The 14,068-nt window shown below is 39.9% G+C and overlaps 2 non-coding genes and 1 pseudogene across 2 annotated transcripts; 2 read left to right on the top strand and 1 right to left on the bottom strand.

The window, feature by feature from the left end:
• Positions 1–1,722: 1,722 nt before the first annotated feature.
• Positions 1,723–1,887, bottom strand: LOC118636880. Its single transcript, XR_004960838.1, has one exon. It is a non-coding gene; the product is annotated as a U1 spliceosomal RNA (small nuclear RNA).
• Positions 1,888–2,012: 125 nt separating this feature from the next.
• Positions 2,013–2,740, top strand: LOC118636575 (annotated as a pseudogene).
• A 7,204-nt stretch (positions 2,741–9,944) lies between these two features.
• LOC118636791 lies at positions 9,945–10,053 on the top strand. The gene has a single exon (XR_004960772.1). It is a non-coding gene; the product is annotated as a U6 spliceosomal RNA (small nuclear RNA).
• Positions 10,054–14,068: the final 4,015 nt, after the last annotated feature.

Below are 14,068 nucleotides of genomic sequence, written 5' to 3'. Positions count from 1 at the left end.
TGTGGGTGATAATGATGTGTCAGTGCAGGTTCATCAATTATGATAAGTGTACCACTGTGGTATAGGATGTTGATAATGAGGGAGGATGTGTGTGTGTGGAGACAGAGGATACATGGGAATGCACTGTATTTTCTGCTAAATTTTGCTGTGAACCTAAAACTGCTTTATTTTTTAAAGTTTATTAATTTTTTTAAATGTCAAGTTTATTGGCATATGATTATTGGTAATGTTTGTCTTTCTTTGTTTTGTTAATCCTCACCTGAGGATATGTTTTCCATTGATTTTTAGAGATAGTGGAAGGAAGGCAAGGAGGGGAGAGAGAGAGAGGAACATTGACGTGAGAGAGACACATCAATTGGTTTCCTCCTGCACAACCCTGACCTGGGCCGGGGATCAAACCTGCATCCTAGGTATGTGCCCTTAACCAGGAATCAAACTCACAACCCTTCAGTTCACGTGCTAGTGCTCTAACCACTGAGCGAAGCCAGCCAGGGCAAAACGTTTATTAATTTTTAAAAAGTTAAAAAAATTCACAATAATGATTTATCTAATTCTTTTAATAATTACATAGAATTCTACTGCATGAATTACTATGATTTATTTAACTAATCCTGTATATTGAGGGGTTTTCATCTTCACAAATAATTTCATAAGGATCGTTACTATATATCCATCTTTAAGTATTTATATATGATAGATTCACCAAAGTGTAGTTGCTAGGTCAACGGTCTGCACCTTTAAAATATTTATAGATATACAATGTTTATAGATATGCAAAATGCCCTCCAAAAATATTCGCCTAATGTATAATCCCACCACAGTGTTAAAGAATGGGTATTTTTCCACACCCTTGCCAACCCTAGAAATTGTCAATATTTTAAATCTTCACCAATCTGATAAGCCAGAGGAAATATTTTGATTTACATTTCTTTGGTTATTAATGAAACTGAGTAGCTTTCATACATTTATTAATCAGTTGTATATTCTCATATCTTTTGCCCATATACCTAGTGTATTGTTGGTTTCATTGATTTGAAAGAATTTTCTTTTGTATTAATTAAACTTTTGTTTGTCTTATCTGTTGCAATATTTCTTCCCAATTTGTTATTTATCTTATGTTGTTCTATGCTTTGCAGATTTAAAAATTTTTTATGCAGTTGAATTTATGTGTTTTTGCCCTTAGAGCTTCTTGGTTTTGTTCTATGCTTACAAAAGCCTCACCCATTTTTTGTTGTTGTTTTTCCTCACCCAATTTTTTTTTTTTTATCCTTATCCGAGGACATTTTTCCATTTTTTGTACAGACAGAGTGGGAGGGAGAGAGAGGAAGAGAGAGAGAGGGAAACATCGATGTGAAAGGGCCACATCGAGTGGCTGCCACCCACACGACCAACCAGGGCCGGGGACAAACTGCAACTGAGGTACATGCCCTTAGCGGGAACCGAACCCGGGTCTCTCCGGACCGCAGTCCGACGCTCTAACCGCTGAGCCAAACCGGCCAGGGCCCTCACCCAATTTTTTAATACTACTTTACAGTTCTATTATATATTTGAATGTATTTTGAAATAAGGAATGAGGTCGTACATCATTTTTATTTCTCCAACTAGCTAGCTAGTACTCCAGACACCTTTATTAGCTTTTCTCTACTAATTTCAAAATTCTACCTTTACCAAAATCTAAGTTGTCATGTGTACTTAATTTATTTACAAACCTTCTTAGTCTTCCAAAGGAGAATGCCAACACAGTCCCCTACTACCACAAATTAATGTATGCAGTTGATTTTCCCACATTTGGTGAAATCACAGAGGTCAGCAGATCTGGAGTGCAATGGCTAAGCCTGGCCTTGGGAAAACTTGCGTGATCATGGTGTCTCCCTGCCAGATAAATATTCCAAACTTTCTATTCTGTTCCATACTACTTTAATCACCATATCATATTTCAGCCCTTTTCTCAGCCAGCCCACTCCGCAGAGCCCTCTTCTTTGGTCACTGCATCCTTAGCAAGCATCAGGAAAATGGCCACAGACTTCCTAGTGCACAAGATGATCTGGTTCAACAAGTTCAAATATGGCGATGCAGAAAGGAAACTCTGAGCAGATAAAACGGGCCTGTGGCTGGCTTCCCACACACAGCATTAGTGGTGATCCTCCAGGATACTGTGAGATCCAGATATAACATCCAGAAATCCCTGGGTCCTCCAACAGCTCAGTGGAGATCACAGTGAACTCATCATCTAGACTGCCATCCTGGATGTGGAGAACCAGAGGCTGTGAGGTGTGGTACAGGCCCTGCAGCAGGCCATCTCCAAGCTGGAGGCCTGACTGAGTGTGCTGCAGAACTCATCTGCCATGGGGCCACAGCCCCGCTGACCCAACACAGGATACCAAAGGAAGCCCCTCATCAAGAAGACAGCCACCACCATGGAGGATGACGAGGATGAAGAGATTGACCCATTAGCTGAGGTGGAGGAGGAGTATAAAGAGGATGCATGCAGCTGCAGGAGGACAGGCTGCAGCAGTACAGGCCCAACTGAAGGCCTGTGTGAGCTCAGTCCAGATGGAACAATTGATCTGGGGTGGGGGAATGGGACTCTAAGATGCTGCCCATGGGCTAAGACATCCTCAAGCTACAGATTCAGTGTGTGCTAGAGGATGGCAAGGTGGGGACTGACCGGCTGGAAGAGATCAGGAAGTTCCAGAGGCACGTGCAAAGTGTTGACATGGCTGTTTTAAATAAGATTTAAATCCTAGCACTGGGCCTGGGCATGAGGCCCTGCCCCCATTAAAACCTTACAATTGTTTTAATTTCTACTGCAGCTAGACTGCCCTCTGTTCATTTATTTTATTTTATTATTTTTATCTTTATTGTTGAATGTATTACAGATGTTCCTCATTTTTCCACCACTGACCCCCTCTTCCCCACTTTTGGCCCCTCCTGCCTTTTCCCACACTGTAGTCTGTGTCCATTGGTTATGCATATAAGTTCTTTGGTCTATTTCTTCTCACCCCCCAACACCACTCCCTTTAAGGTTTGTCAGTCTAGCAACCAATTTGTTCTTCTTAAACCCTTTACCTTTTTGACCCATTCCTTCAACCTCCCTCCGATCTGGCAACCAACAAACTGTTCTCTGTATCTATGAGAATGTTTCTGTTCTGCCTGTTCATTTTGTTTGTAGATTCAATCGTTGATAGATATGTATCCATTGCCATTTTGTTTGTTCATATATTTTATCTTTTTCTTCAAAAAGACCCTTCAACATTTCAAATAATAACATTTTGGTGGTGATGAACTTCTTTAACTTTTTCTTGTCTGGGAAACTCGAAACTCTTTATATGGCCATTGATTCTAAATGACAGCTTTGCAGGTTAGAGTAATCTGGGTTGTAGGTTCTTGCTTTTCATCACTCTGAATATTTCTTGCCACTTCCTTCTGGCCTGCAAAGTTTCTTTTGAGAAATCAGCTGACAGTCTTATGGGAACTCCCTTGTAGGTAACTAACTGCTTTTCTCTTGCTGCTTTCAAGATTCTCTCTTTGTCTTGAACCTTTTGCATTTTGATGATGTGTTTTGGTGTGGGCCCCTTGGGGTTCATCTTGTTTGGGGCTCTGTGCTTCCTGGACTAGTATGTCTGTTTCCTTCACCAAGTTAGGGAAGTTTTCTGCCATTATTGTTTCAAATAGTTTTTTGATTTCTTGTTCTCTCTCTTCTCCTTCTGGCACCCCCAAGATGCAAATGTTGGCATGCTTAAAGTTGTCCCAGAGGCTCCTTACACTATCCTCATTTTTTTTGGATTCTTTTTTTCTTTTTGCTGTTCTGATTGGGTGTTTTTTGCTTTCTTATGTTCCAAATCGATGGTTTGCTTCTTGGCTTTACCTACTCTACTATTGAATCTGTAAATTATTCTTTATTTCAATTAATGCCTCCTTTATTTCTTACAGTGCATCCTTCATTTCTGACTGGTCCTTTTTTAGGCTCTTGAGGCTCTCACTAAGTTCGCTGAGGTTCTCACTAAGTTCATTGAGCATCCTTATAAGCAGTATTTTGAACTCAGCATCTGTTACCTTGCTTATCTTCATTTCGCTTAGTTCTTTTCCTGGAGTTTTGTTCTGTTCTTTCATTTGGGACCTGTTTCTTTGTCACCTCGTTTTGGCTGCCTCCCTGTGTTTGCTTCTATGTATTACTTAAGGAGAGGTATGGGGGAGCTGAGACCAGATGCTGCTTATTTGAAGGAATTTAGGAAAACCTGAAGCAGGATCCAAGACAGGCCAATCCTATGGTTAAGCAACTGGCAACAGCTTGGATGGGCCTGAAAGTTGGGTGGGGCAGGGCCTCAGGGAATCACCAGGGTGGGGCAAACAGTGTGAGCCAGGTAGCTGGAGTCCCAGATATGGCAGCTGTCTGCTGCCCCAGGGAAGGACTCACCAAAGGAACAAAGGCCTCTGACAGCATGTTTGTCCCAGAGAAAGCCCCTTCTCCAGCCCTCCCTCCAGTGCCAAACAGCTCAGTTCTTCCCTGTATGTCTCTGGCACCCTCGAGCTGTCTCCCCTCCAAGTTTAGAGGGAGTGAGTCCATTAAGTCTGTGCGTGGGCTATTTAAGAGGAGCTGCCTGGGGCTCCAGCTGCCTCAGCCTCTCTGAGCCTCAGTTCCTGCTGGTTTTTCCAGCCAGAAGTTATGGGGATTTTCTTCCTGGCACTGGAACCCTGAGCAGGGTGCCTGGTGTGGGATGGGGACCCCTCAGTCCTCAGGGAGGATCTTCCCAGCTGAGGTGTCCTCCTGATTTTTATCTGCCACGCATGGGTGTGGGACCAACCCGTGGCCTCTGCCCCTTCTACCAGCGTCGATGTGGCTGCTTCTTTAATTCTGCAGTCGTAGGATTTCTATTTAGCTTGATATCAGGCGATTTTGAATAATGGTTGTTCTGTAGTTTATTTGTAAATTTGATGTGGTTGTGGGAGGACGCGATACCACGTTTACCTACAACGCCATCTTGACCAGAAGTTGTAAATTTATTTTAAATAAATTTCCTAGATATTCTTGCATATTTTTACTTAGGTAAAACTTTTATATCATTTTTTTCAATTATCCAAAAAGTACTGTAGAATTTTCTAATCAGAATTTATAAACAAATTTAGGAGTAATTAATATCTTTGCAGAATTCAATTCTTTGATGTCTCCCTGGGGAAAAAAAATAGTTTTTTATGCAGGTTTTACACAATTATTTATTGGTTGATTATCATATTTTTTCACATGTTTATTCTAACCAAACTGGCAACAACTGCCAGGAAGCAAATTCTTTTTTTTTTTTTTTTAACTTATCTTTATTGTTGAATGTATTACAGATGTCCCCCTTTTCCCCCTCCATTGACTCCCTCCTCTCCAATTCCACCTCCCTCCTGCCTTACCCAGACTATTTTCTGTATCCACTGGTTATGTATATATGCATAAATGTTCTTTAGTTTATCTTTTTACACCCTCCCTTCCCTCGTCCCCCTTCCCTTTGAGGTTCATCAGTCTAACAATAAATTTGTACTTCTTTATTCCTTCATTCATCTCACCCATTTCTCCAGCCCCCTCACATCTGGCAAGCAACAAAAATGTTATTTCTATCTATGAGTCTGTTTCTGTTCTGCTTGCTCATTTTCTTTGTAGATTCAATTGTTGATAAATATGTATTTACTGTCATTATATTGTTCATATTTTTTATGTTCTCCTTCATCATTTCATATAATACTGGTTTGGTGGTGATAAACTCCTTTAGTTTTGTCTTGTCTGAAAAACTTTTTTAAATTTATTTTTATTTTTTATTTATTAGTTTGATTTTGTTACAGATGTTTCTCTTTTTTCCCCCATTGACACCCTCCTCCTTTCCCCCCTACCCCATCCCCAGCTTTGTTGTCTATGTTCATTGGTCATGCATACATGCATGTAAGTTCTGTGGTTTATCTCTTTAAGCCCCTCCTCTGAGGCTTGTCAGTCTATACCCCACTTCTATGTCTCTGGGTTAATTTTGTTAAGCAGTTTGTTTAGTCCATTATATTCCACAAAAAAGTGAGATCAAGTGATATTTGTCTTTCTCTGCTAGGCTTGTTTCGCTTAGCATAATACTCTCCAGGTCCTTCCATGCCATCTCAAAGGATAAGAGATGTTTCTTACAGTTGCACAGAATTCCATTGTGTACATGTACCACAGCTTTTTAATCCACTGATTTACTGATAGACACTTGGGTTGTTTCCAGATCTTAGCTATTATAAATAGTGCTGCTATAAACATAGGGGTACATATATTCTTTCTAATTGGTGTTTCAGGTTTCTTAGGGTATATTCCTAGAAGTGGGAACACTGGGTCAAATGGCGGTTCAATATTTAACTTTTTAAGGTAACACCACAGTGTTTTCCACAGTGGCTGCACCGGTCTGCATTCCCACCAGCAGGGTACTAGAGTCCCCCTTTCTCCACACCATCACCAATACTTGTTTGATGATTTGTTGATGGTGGTCATTCTGACAGGTGTGAGTTGACATCTCATAGTTGTTTTAATTTGCATCTCTCTGATGATTAGGGATGTTGAGCATTTCTTCATATATCTTTTGGCCATATGTATGTTCTTTTAGGAGAGGTGTCTATTTAGGTCCTCTGCCCATTTTCTAATTGGGTTCTTTGTCGTCCTTTTGTTGAGATGTATGAGCACTCTATATATTTTGGAAATTAACCCTTATCTGATGCATCATTGGTGATTATGGTCTTCCAGATAGTATGATCCCTTTTTGTTTTGATGGTTGTTTCTTTTGCTGTGCAGAAGCTTTTTAGTTTGATGTAGTCCTATGCGTTCATTTTTTTCCTTTGTTTCTCTTGCCTTAAGTGTTGTATCAGTGACAATTCAGCTGTGTACTCACACTCTCTCACACACTAATTCACTCACCCTCCCTCTGGTCCTGCCTACCACCATCTTTCACTATGATCTGTCTGGGAAACTCTTTATATGTCCGTCAATTCTAAATGATAACTTTGCAGGATAGAGTAATCTTGGTTGTAGGTCATTGCTCTTTATCACTTTGAATATATATTGCCACTCCTTTCTGGCCTACAAAGTTTCTTTTGAGAAATCGGCTAACAGTATTATGGGAGTTCCTTTGTAGGTAACTAAATGCTTTTCTCTTGCTGCTTTTATGATTCTCTCTTTGTCTTTAACATTTTGCAATTTGATGATGATGTGTCTTGGTGTGGACCTCTTTGGGTACATCTTGTTTGGAACTCCTTGTGCTTCTTGTACTTATATGTTTGTTTCCTTCACCAAGTTAGAGAAGTTTTCTGTCATTATTTTTTAAAATAGGTTTTCAATTTCTTGCTCTCCTTGTTTTCCTCTGGCAATCCCATGATGCGAATATTGGCATGCTTAAAGTTGCCCAGAGGCTCCTTACACTATCCTTATTTTTTTAATTCTTTTTTCTTTTTGCTGTTCTGATTGGGTGTTTTTTGCTTCTTCACATTCCAAATTGATGGTTTGCTTCTTGGCTTCACCTACTCTACTATTGATTTCCGTAAATTATTCTTGAAAATTTTTTTTTCTTTATTGACTTTAGAGAGAGAGGAAGGGAGGAGAGAGAGAGAGAAACATTGATGAGAGAGAACATCAATTGGCCACCTCCTGCATGCCCCCCACTGGGGATTTGGCCCACAACCTGGGCATGTGCCCTGACCAGAAATTGAACTGGCAACTTATTGGTGCATGGGTCAATGCTCAACCACTGAGCAACACTGGCCAGGGTGTAAATTATTATTTATGTTTGTTAGTGTATCCTTCATTTCTGACTGGTCCTTTTTATGTTGTTGATGTTCTCACTAAGTTCCTTGAGGTTCTCACAAAGTTACTTGAACATCCTTATAACCAGTGTTTTGAACTCCACATATGATTGATTGCTTATCTCCATTTTGTTTAATTCTTTTCCTGGAATTTTGTTCTGTTCTTTTATTTGGGACATGTTTCTTTGTCTTTATTTTTGGCTACTTCCCTGTGTTTGTTTCTATATATTAGGTAGAGTTGCTACATCTCCTAGGCTTTGTAAGGTGATCTATTATAGGAGTCCTATAGGGTCCAGTGGCACAGCCTCCCTGATTATTTCAGCTGGGCCCTTGAGGTGCACCCCTAGTGTGGACTGTACACCCTTCTGTTGTAATTGAATCTTCATTGCTGTTTGCATGTCAAAGGGAGGGATTTACTCTGGCTGATCAGCTGTAAGGACTGGCTGTGCCCACTGACCACTGGCCTCTGACTCCCTTGGAGGATCAACTGTGTAGGGTCCCATCACACAGAGCAAGACCTACTTTAGCAGGGCCTTGGTACCCAGTGAGTCCATTCGAGTGTGTCACTTGTGGAAGAGGTTGGGTGGTGGTGTTTTGATGTGGTTTGAAGCTGTCCACTGGTTGTGCTGGCTCTGGGGCAAGGTCAGCCACTGCCTGTGTTCTATCGGGGGCCACCAGGCATAAGCTACAAAGCTATCTGCTGATGGCTGCTTCTTGTGCTGGGCTTGGAGATGCCCAGGCAAAGCCAAGTTGTGAACCAAGTCTGGCTACTTCTAGTGTTAGGCCTGGGGCCACTTAAGAGGTATGGGGCTTGCTGAGACCAGATGTTGCCTATTTAGGAAAATCTGAAGGAGGATCTAAGACAGGCAAATCTTATGGTAAAGCCATTATAAATAGCTTGGGTGGGCCCACAATTTGGGTGGGGCAGGGCCTCAGGGAATCACCAGGGCAGGGCAAACAGTGTGAGCCAGGTTGCTGGAGTCCCAGATATGGTTTCTCTCTTTCAGGCCCATGAGGGTAGGGCTCACAAAAGGAACAATGGCCTCCACCAGCACGTTTATCCAGGAGAAAGCTGCCTCTCCATCTCTCACCCCAATGCCAAACAACTGTTTTTCCCCATATGTCTCTGGTGCCTTCCAAGATGCCTCCCCCATGCTGGAGCCCAAACTGAGTGAGTCCAAGTAAGTCCATGCACTGGCCCTTTAAGAGAAACTGCCTTAGACTCCAGCAGCTTTGGCCTTTCTCAGCCTCAATTTCAGCTGGTTTTACAGCCAGAAGTTATAGGGACTTGTCTTCCTGGCACTGGAACCCTGAGATGGGAGCCTGGTGTGGGATGGGGCCCCCTTGCTCCTCTGGGAGGACCTTCACAGCCAAGGTATCTCTCCTGATTTTTATCCTGCACGTGTGGTTGTGGGACCAGATAGCTGTGCCTCTGTACCTTTCCCCTCCTACAAGTCTTGATGTGGTTTCTTTAATTTTGTAATTGTAGGACTTCCATTCAGCTCAATTTCAGGTAGTTCTGAATGATGTTTGTTCTGTAGTTTAGTTGTAATTTTGATGTGGTTGTGGGAGGAGGCGAGTACCATATTTACCTATGTCACCATCTTGACTGGAAGTACCACTATTTATTTTTTTAAATATGTTTTTATTGATTTTAGATAGAGAGAGGAAGGGAGAGAGAGAGAGAAACATAGATATGAAATGCCTCTCGCATGCATTGCCATCAGGGATTGAACCTGAAACCTGGGCATGTGCCCTATCCAGGAAGTGAACCAGTGATGTTTTGGTGCATAGGAGGATGTTTAACCAACTGAGCCACACTGGCCAGGGCCACAGTTTCTTAATACAGTATTTATTAGGCACCTGTAATGTGAAAGGCACTGTTTATAAGATGCTGGACAGAAAAATATAAATCGACTCCCTGTTTTCATGGAGCTTACAATCTAATGGGAGAGGAAAACAATACTTTAAAAAACAAATAAGTTGTAGGGCAGGGAAGCCCCCTGCCCCAGGACCTCCTGCCACAATTCTGATCTTGGTAACTTACTGTCATGTAGCTCTCACATCTTGTCAAAAATCTTATCAACAACAACAAAAACAATTCATATAATATGACAATTCATGACAAGTGCTATATAGAAAATAATGGTGTGCTCGCTCTGGCAGCACCTATACTAAAATTGGAATGGTACAGAGAAAATTAGCATGACCACTGCACATGAATGACACTCAAATTTTTTTTAAACAAAATTCACATTTTATTTACATTGAAATAAACTATACAACATTTACTTTCTTCACCAAAAATAACAGCAATATTTTCAGTATTATTCCTAGATAACTACAAAAAAAATTTTGCTTATAATTCAAGATAAGGCAGTGTATACAGTCATGGAAAAAGACAGAATAAATCAGTTGTCAGTATCCATGGCCTCTGATCCTTTCTTGACCATGAAACAGAAGTGTTCAACATATACCTGCAAAAAGCTTATGGAGATATTGGCTCAACAAAGGAATGTAAACATTCCCAGATGCAACATCCAGATGTGGAACAATAGAAGGTTCTTCCATTTAATATTTAATTGTAACTTGTTTCTTTAAGATCACTGGATGAAGACAATATCTACAATGAAATCCTTGTTTGGTAAGCTCACCTTTCTTTCACTATTTTGTAATTCCCTTAACTGTACATTACAGATATTTAATAGCATACTTAAAACACCTGCTATTCAAAGGCTAGCCAAGAGCTTCATAGTAATATTTCATAAAATGTATTTCTTTCTCCCACATCTCCTCGAAATGTATTTCTTTTCTTTTTTTAATTTTTCAATTTTTTTCTTAATTAATTTATTTTTGTTACACATGTTTCTCCTTTTCTCCCACTGATTCCCCCTTCACCTCCCTCCACACCCTATCACCAGCTTTGTTGTTCATGTCCATTGTTCATGCATACATGCATATAAGTTCTGTGGTTTATCTCTCCCCCACCAACCCCTCTCCTGGGGATTGTCAGTCTGTACCCCACTTCCACATTTCTGGAACTACCCCATTTCTCAGACTATGTTCCTTATATTCCATGAATAAGTGAGATAATATATTTTACTTTCTTTGTTTGGCTTGTTTTGCTTAGGATAATACTTTCCAGCACCCTCCATGTAGTCTCAAAGGATAAGATAGCTTTCATTCTTACAGCTGCAGAGTACTCCATTGTGTATATGTACCACAACTTTTTTTATCCATTTGTCTATTGATGGATATTTGGGTTGTTTCCAGATTTTAGCTATTGTAAATAGTGCTGCTACAAACATGGGGGTACATATATTCCTTCTGATTGGTGTTTCAGGCTTCTTAGGGTATATTCCTAGAAGTGGGATCACTGGGTCAAATGGAAGTTCAATTTTTAATTTTTTGAGGTAACACCATATTGTTTTCCATAGTGGCTGCACCAGTCTGCATTCCCACCAGCAGTGTGCTAGAGTCCCCTTTTCTCCACACCCTCGCCAACACTTCTTTGAAGATTTGTTGATGGCGGCCATTCTGACAGGTGTGAGGTGATACCTCATTGTTGTTTCAATGTGCATCTCACTGATGATTAGTGATGTTGAGTATTTCTTCATATGTCTTTTAGCCATTTGTATGTCCCATTTGGAGAGGTGTCTATTTAGATCCTCTGCCCATTTTTTAATTGGTTCTTTGTTTTCCTTTTCTTGAGTTGTATGAATACTCTATATATTTTGAAAATTAACCCCTTATCTGACATATCATTGGCAATTATGTTTTCCCACACAGTGGGTTGCCTTTCCATTTTGATGATTGTATCTTTTGCTGTGCAGAAGCTTTTGAGTTTGATATAGTCCCATGTGTTCATTTTCTCTTTTGTTTCTGTTGCTTTAGGTGATGTATCACTGAAAATTCTGCTGTGTATGATGTCTGAAATTTTGTTGCCTACAGTTTCTTCTAGGATTTTTAAGGATTCATGAGTCAAATTCAAGTCTTTTATCGATTTTGAGTTTATTCTTGTGTATGGTGTAAGTGGATGGTCTAGTTTCATTTTTCTGCATGTAGCTGTCCAATTTTCCCAACACCATTCATTAAAGAGGCTGTCTCTACTCCACTGTATGCTTTGGCCATCTTTGTCAAGTATTAATTGAGCATATTGCCTTGGGTCCATTCCTGGGTTCTCTGTTCTGTTCCACTGATCTATATGTATGTTCTTGTGCCAGTACCAGGATGTTTTGATTACAGTGCCTTTGTAGTATAACCTGAAATCTGGTAATGTGATCCCTCCTACTTTGTTCTTTTTTTTTCAAGATTGCTGTGGCTACTCGAGGTCTTTTTTGGTCCCAGAAGTTTTTGTTCTAGTTCTGTGAAGTATGTCATTGGTACTTTGATGGGAATTGCATTGAATATATAGATTGCTTTGGGTAATATGGACATTTTAATGATGTTAATTCTTCCAATTCATGAACAAGGTATGTGCTTCCACTTTTATATATCTTCCTCTATTTCTTTTTTCAATGACCTGTAGTTTTCGGTGAATAGGTCCTTTATTTCTTTGGTTAAGTTTACTCCTAGGTATCTTAATTATTTTGCCGCAATGGTAAATGGCATTGTTTTCTTAATTTCTTTTTCAGTGTGTTCATCATTGGTGTATAAGAATGCCATCAATTTGTTGATGTTAATTTTGTATCCTGCTACTTTGCCAAATTGATATATTAAATCTAGCAAATATTTGATGGAGTCTTTGGGGTTTTCTACGTATAGTATCATGTCATCTGCGAATAATGACAGTTTCACTTCCTCCTTTCCAATTTGGATCCCTTTTATTTTTTATTTTTTATTTTTTTTAATTTTTTTTTTTAATTTTTTTTTTTTTTATCCTCACCCGAGGACATTTTTCCATTTTTTGTTCAGATAGAGCGGGAGGGAGAGAGAGAGAGAGAAACATCGATGTGAAAGGGACACATCGAGTGGCTGCCACCCGCACGACCAACCAGGGCCGGGGACAAACTGCAACCGAGGTACGTGCCCTTAGCGGGAATCGAACCCGGGTCTCTCTGTACCGCAGGCCAACGCTCCAACCACTGAGCCAAACCGGCCAGGGCCCCTTTTATTTTTTCTACCTGTCTGATTGCTGTGGCTAAGATTTCCAGTACTATGTTAAATAAAAGTGGTGAAAGTGGGCATCCTTGTCTGTTTCCTGTTCTTAAGCGAAATGCTTTTAATTTTTGCCCTTTGAATATGATTTTGGCTGTGGCTCTTTTATATATGGCTTTTATTATGTTAAGATATGATCCCTCTATTCCCAGATTGCTGAGCATTTTTATCAGAAATGGGTGCTGGATTTTGTCGAATCCTTTTTCAGCATCTATTGATATGATTATATGATTTTCACCTTTCATTTCATTTATGTGGTGTATCACATTTATTGATAGGTAAATATTGTACCAGCCTTGCATCCCTGGGATGAATTCCACTTGGTCATGGTGAATAATTTTTTTGATCTATTGCTGGATTCGATTTGCTAGTATTTTGTTCAGGATTTTGGCATCTATGTTCATCAGGGATATTGGTCTTTAGTTTTCTTTGTTTGTAGTGTCTTTTTCTGGCTTTGGAATTAGATTATGCTGGCCTCCTAAAATGAGTTTGGAAGTCTTCCTTCTTTTTGAAATTTTTGAAATAGTTTGAGGAAAATGTGTATTAGTTCTTCTTTCAATGTTCGGTAAAATTCCCCCGTGAAACCATCCAGGCCTGGGCTTTTGTTTACGGGGAGAGTCTTGATTACATCTTCAATTTCTTTTGTTGTTATTGGTTTGTTCAAGTTTTCTATGTCTTCCCAGTTCAGTTTTTGGAGACTATGTGTTTCTAGAAATTTGTCCATTTCGTTTAGATTGTGGAATTTGTTGCCGTATAATTGTTCATAATATCTTTTATCAATCCTTTGTATTTCTGTCGTGTCAGTTATTATTTCTCCTCTTTTATTTCTGATTTTATGTATTTGGGTTCTCTCTCTTTGTTTCTTGGCGAGTCTAGCTAAGGGTCTATCAATCTTGTTTATGATTTCAAAGAACCAGCTCTTTTTTTCATTTATCCTTTGAATTGTTTTTTGGTCTCCATGTCATTTATTGCTGCTCTGATCTTTACTATTTTCTTCCTTCTACTTTGCTCTGGGGTTTTCTTTTGGTTTGCTTTCTAGTTCTTAAGTTGTGAGGTTAGATAGTCTATTAGAAGTTTTTCTTGCTTCTTGAGGTAGGCCTGTAGTGCTATGACCTTC

Source organism: Molossus molossus, unplaced genomic scaffold, assembly GCF_014108415.1.
Source record: "Molossus molossus isolate mMolMol1 unplaced genomic scaffold, mMolMol1.p scaffold_m16_p_2, whole genome shotgun sequence".
Classification (NCBI taxonomy): domain Eukaryota; kingdom Metazoa; phylum Chordata; class Mammalia; order Chiroptera; family Molossidae; genus Molossus; species Molossus molossus.
Note: the sequence above shows the minus strand (reverse complement) of the source record. Positions and strands in the feature narration are given on the sequence as shown.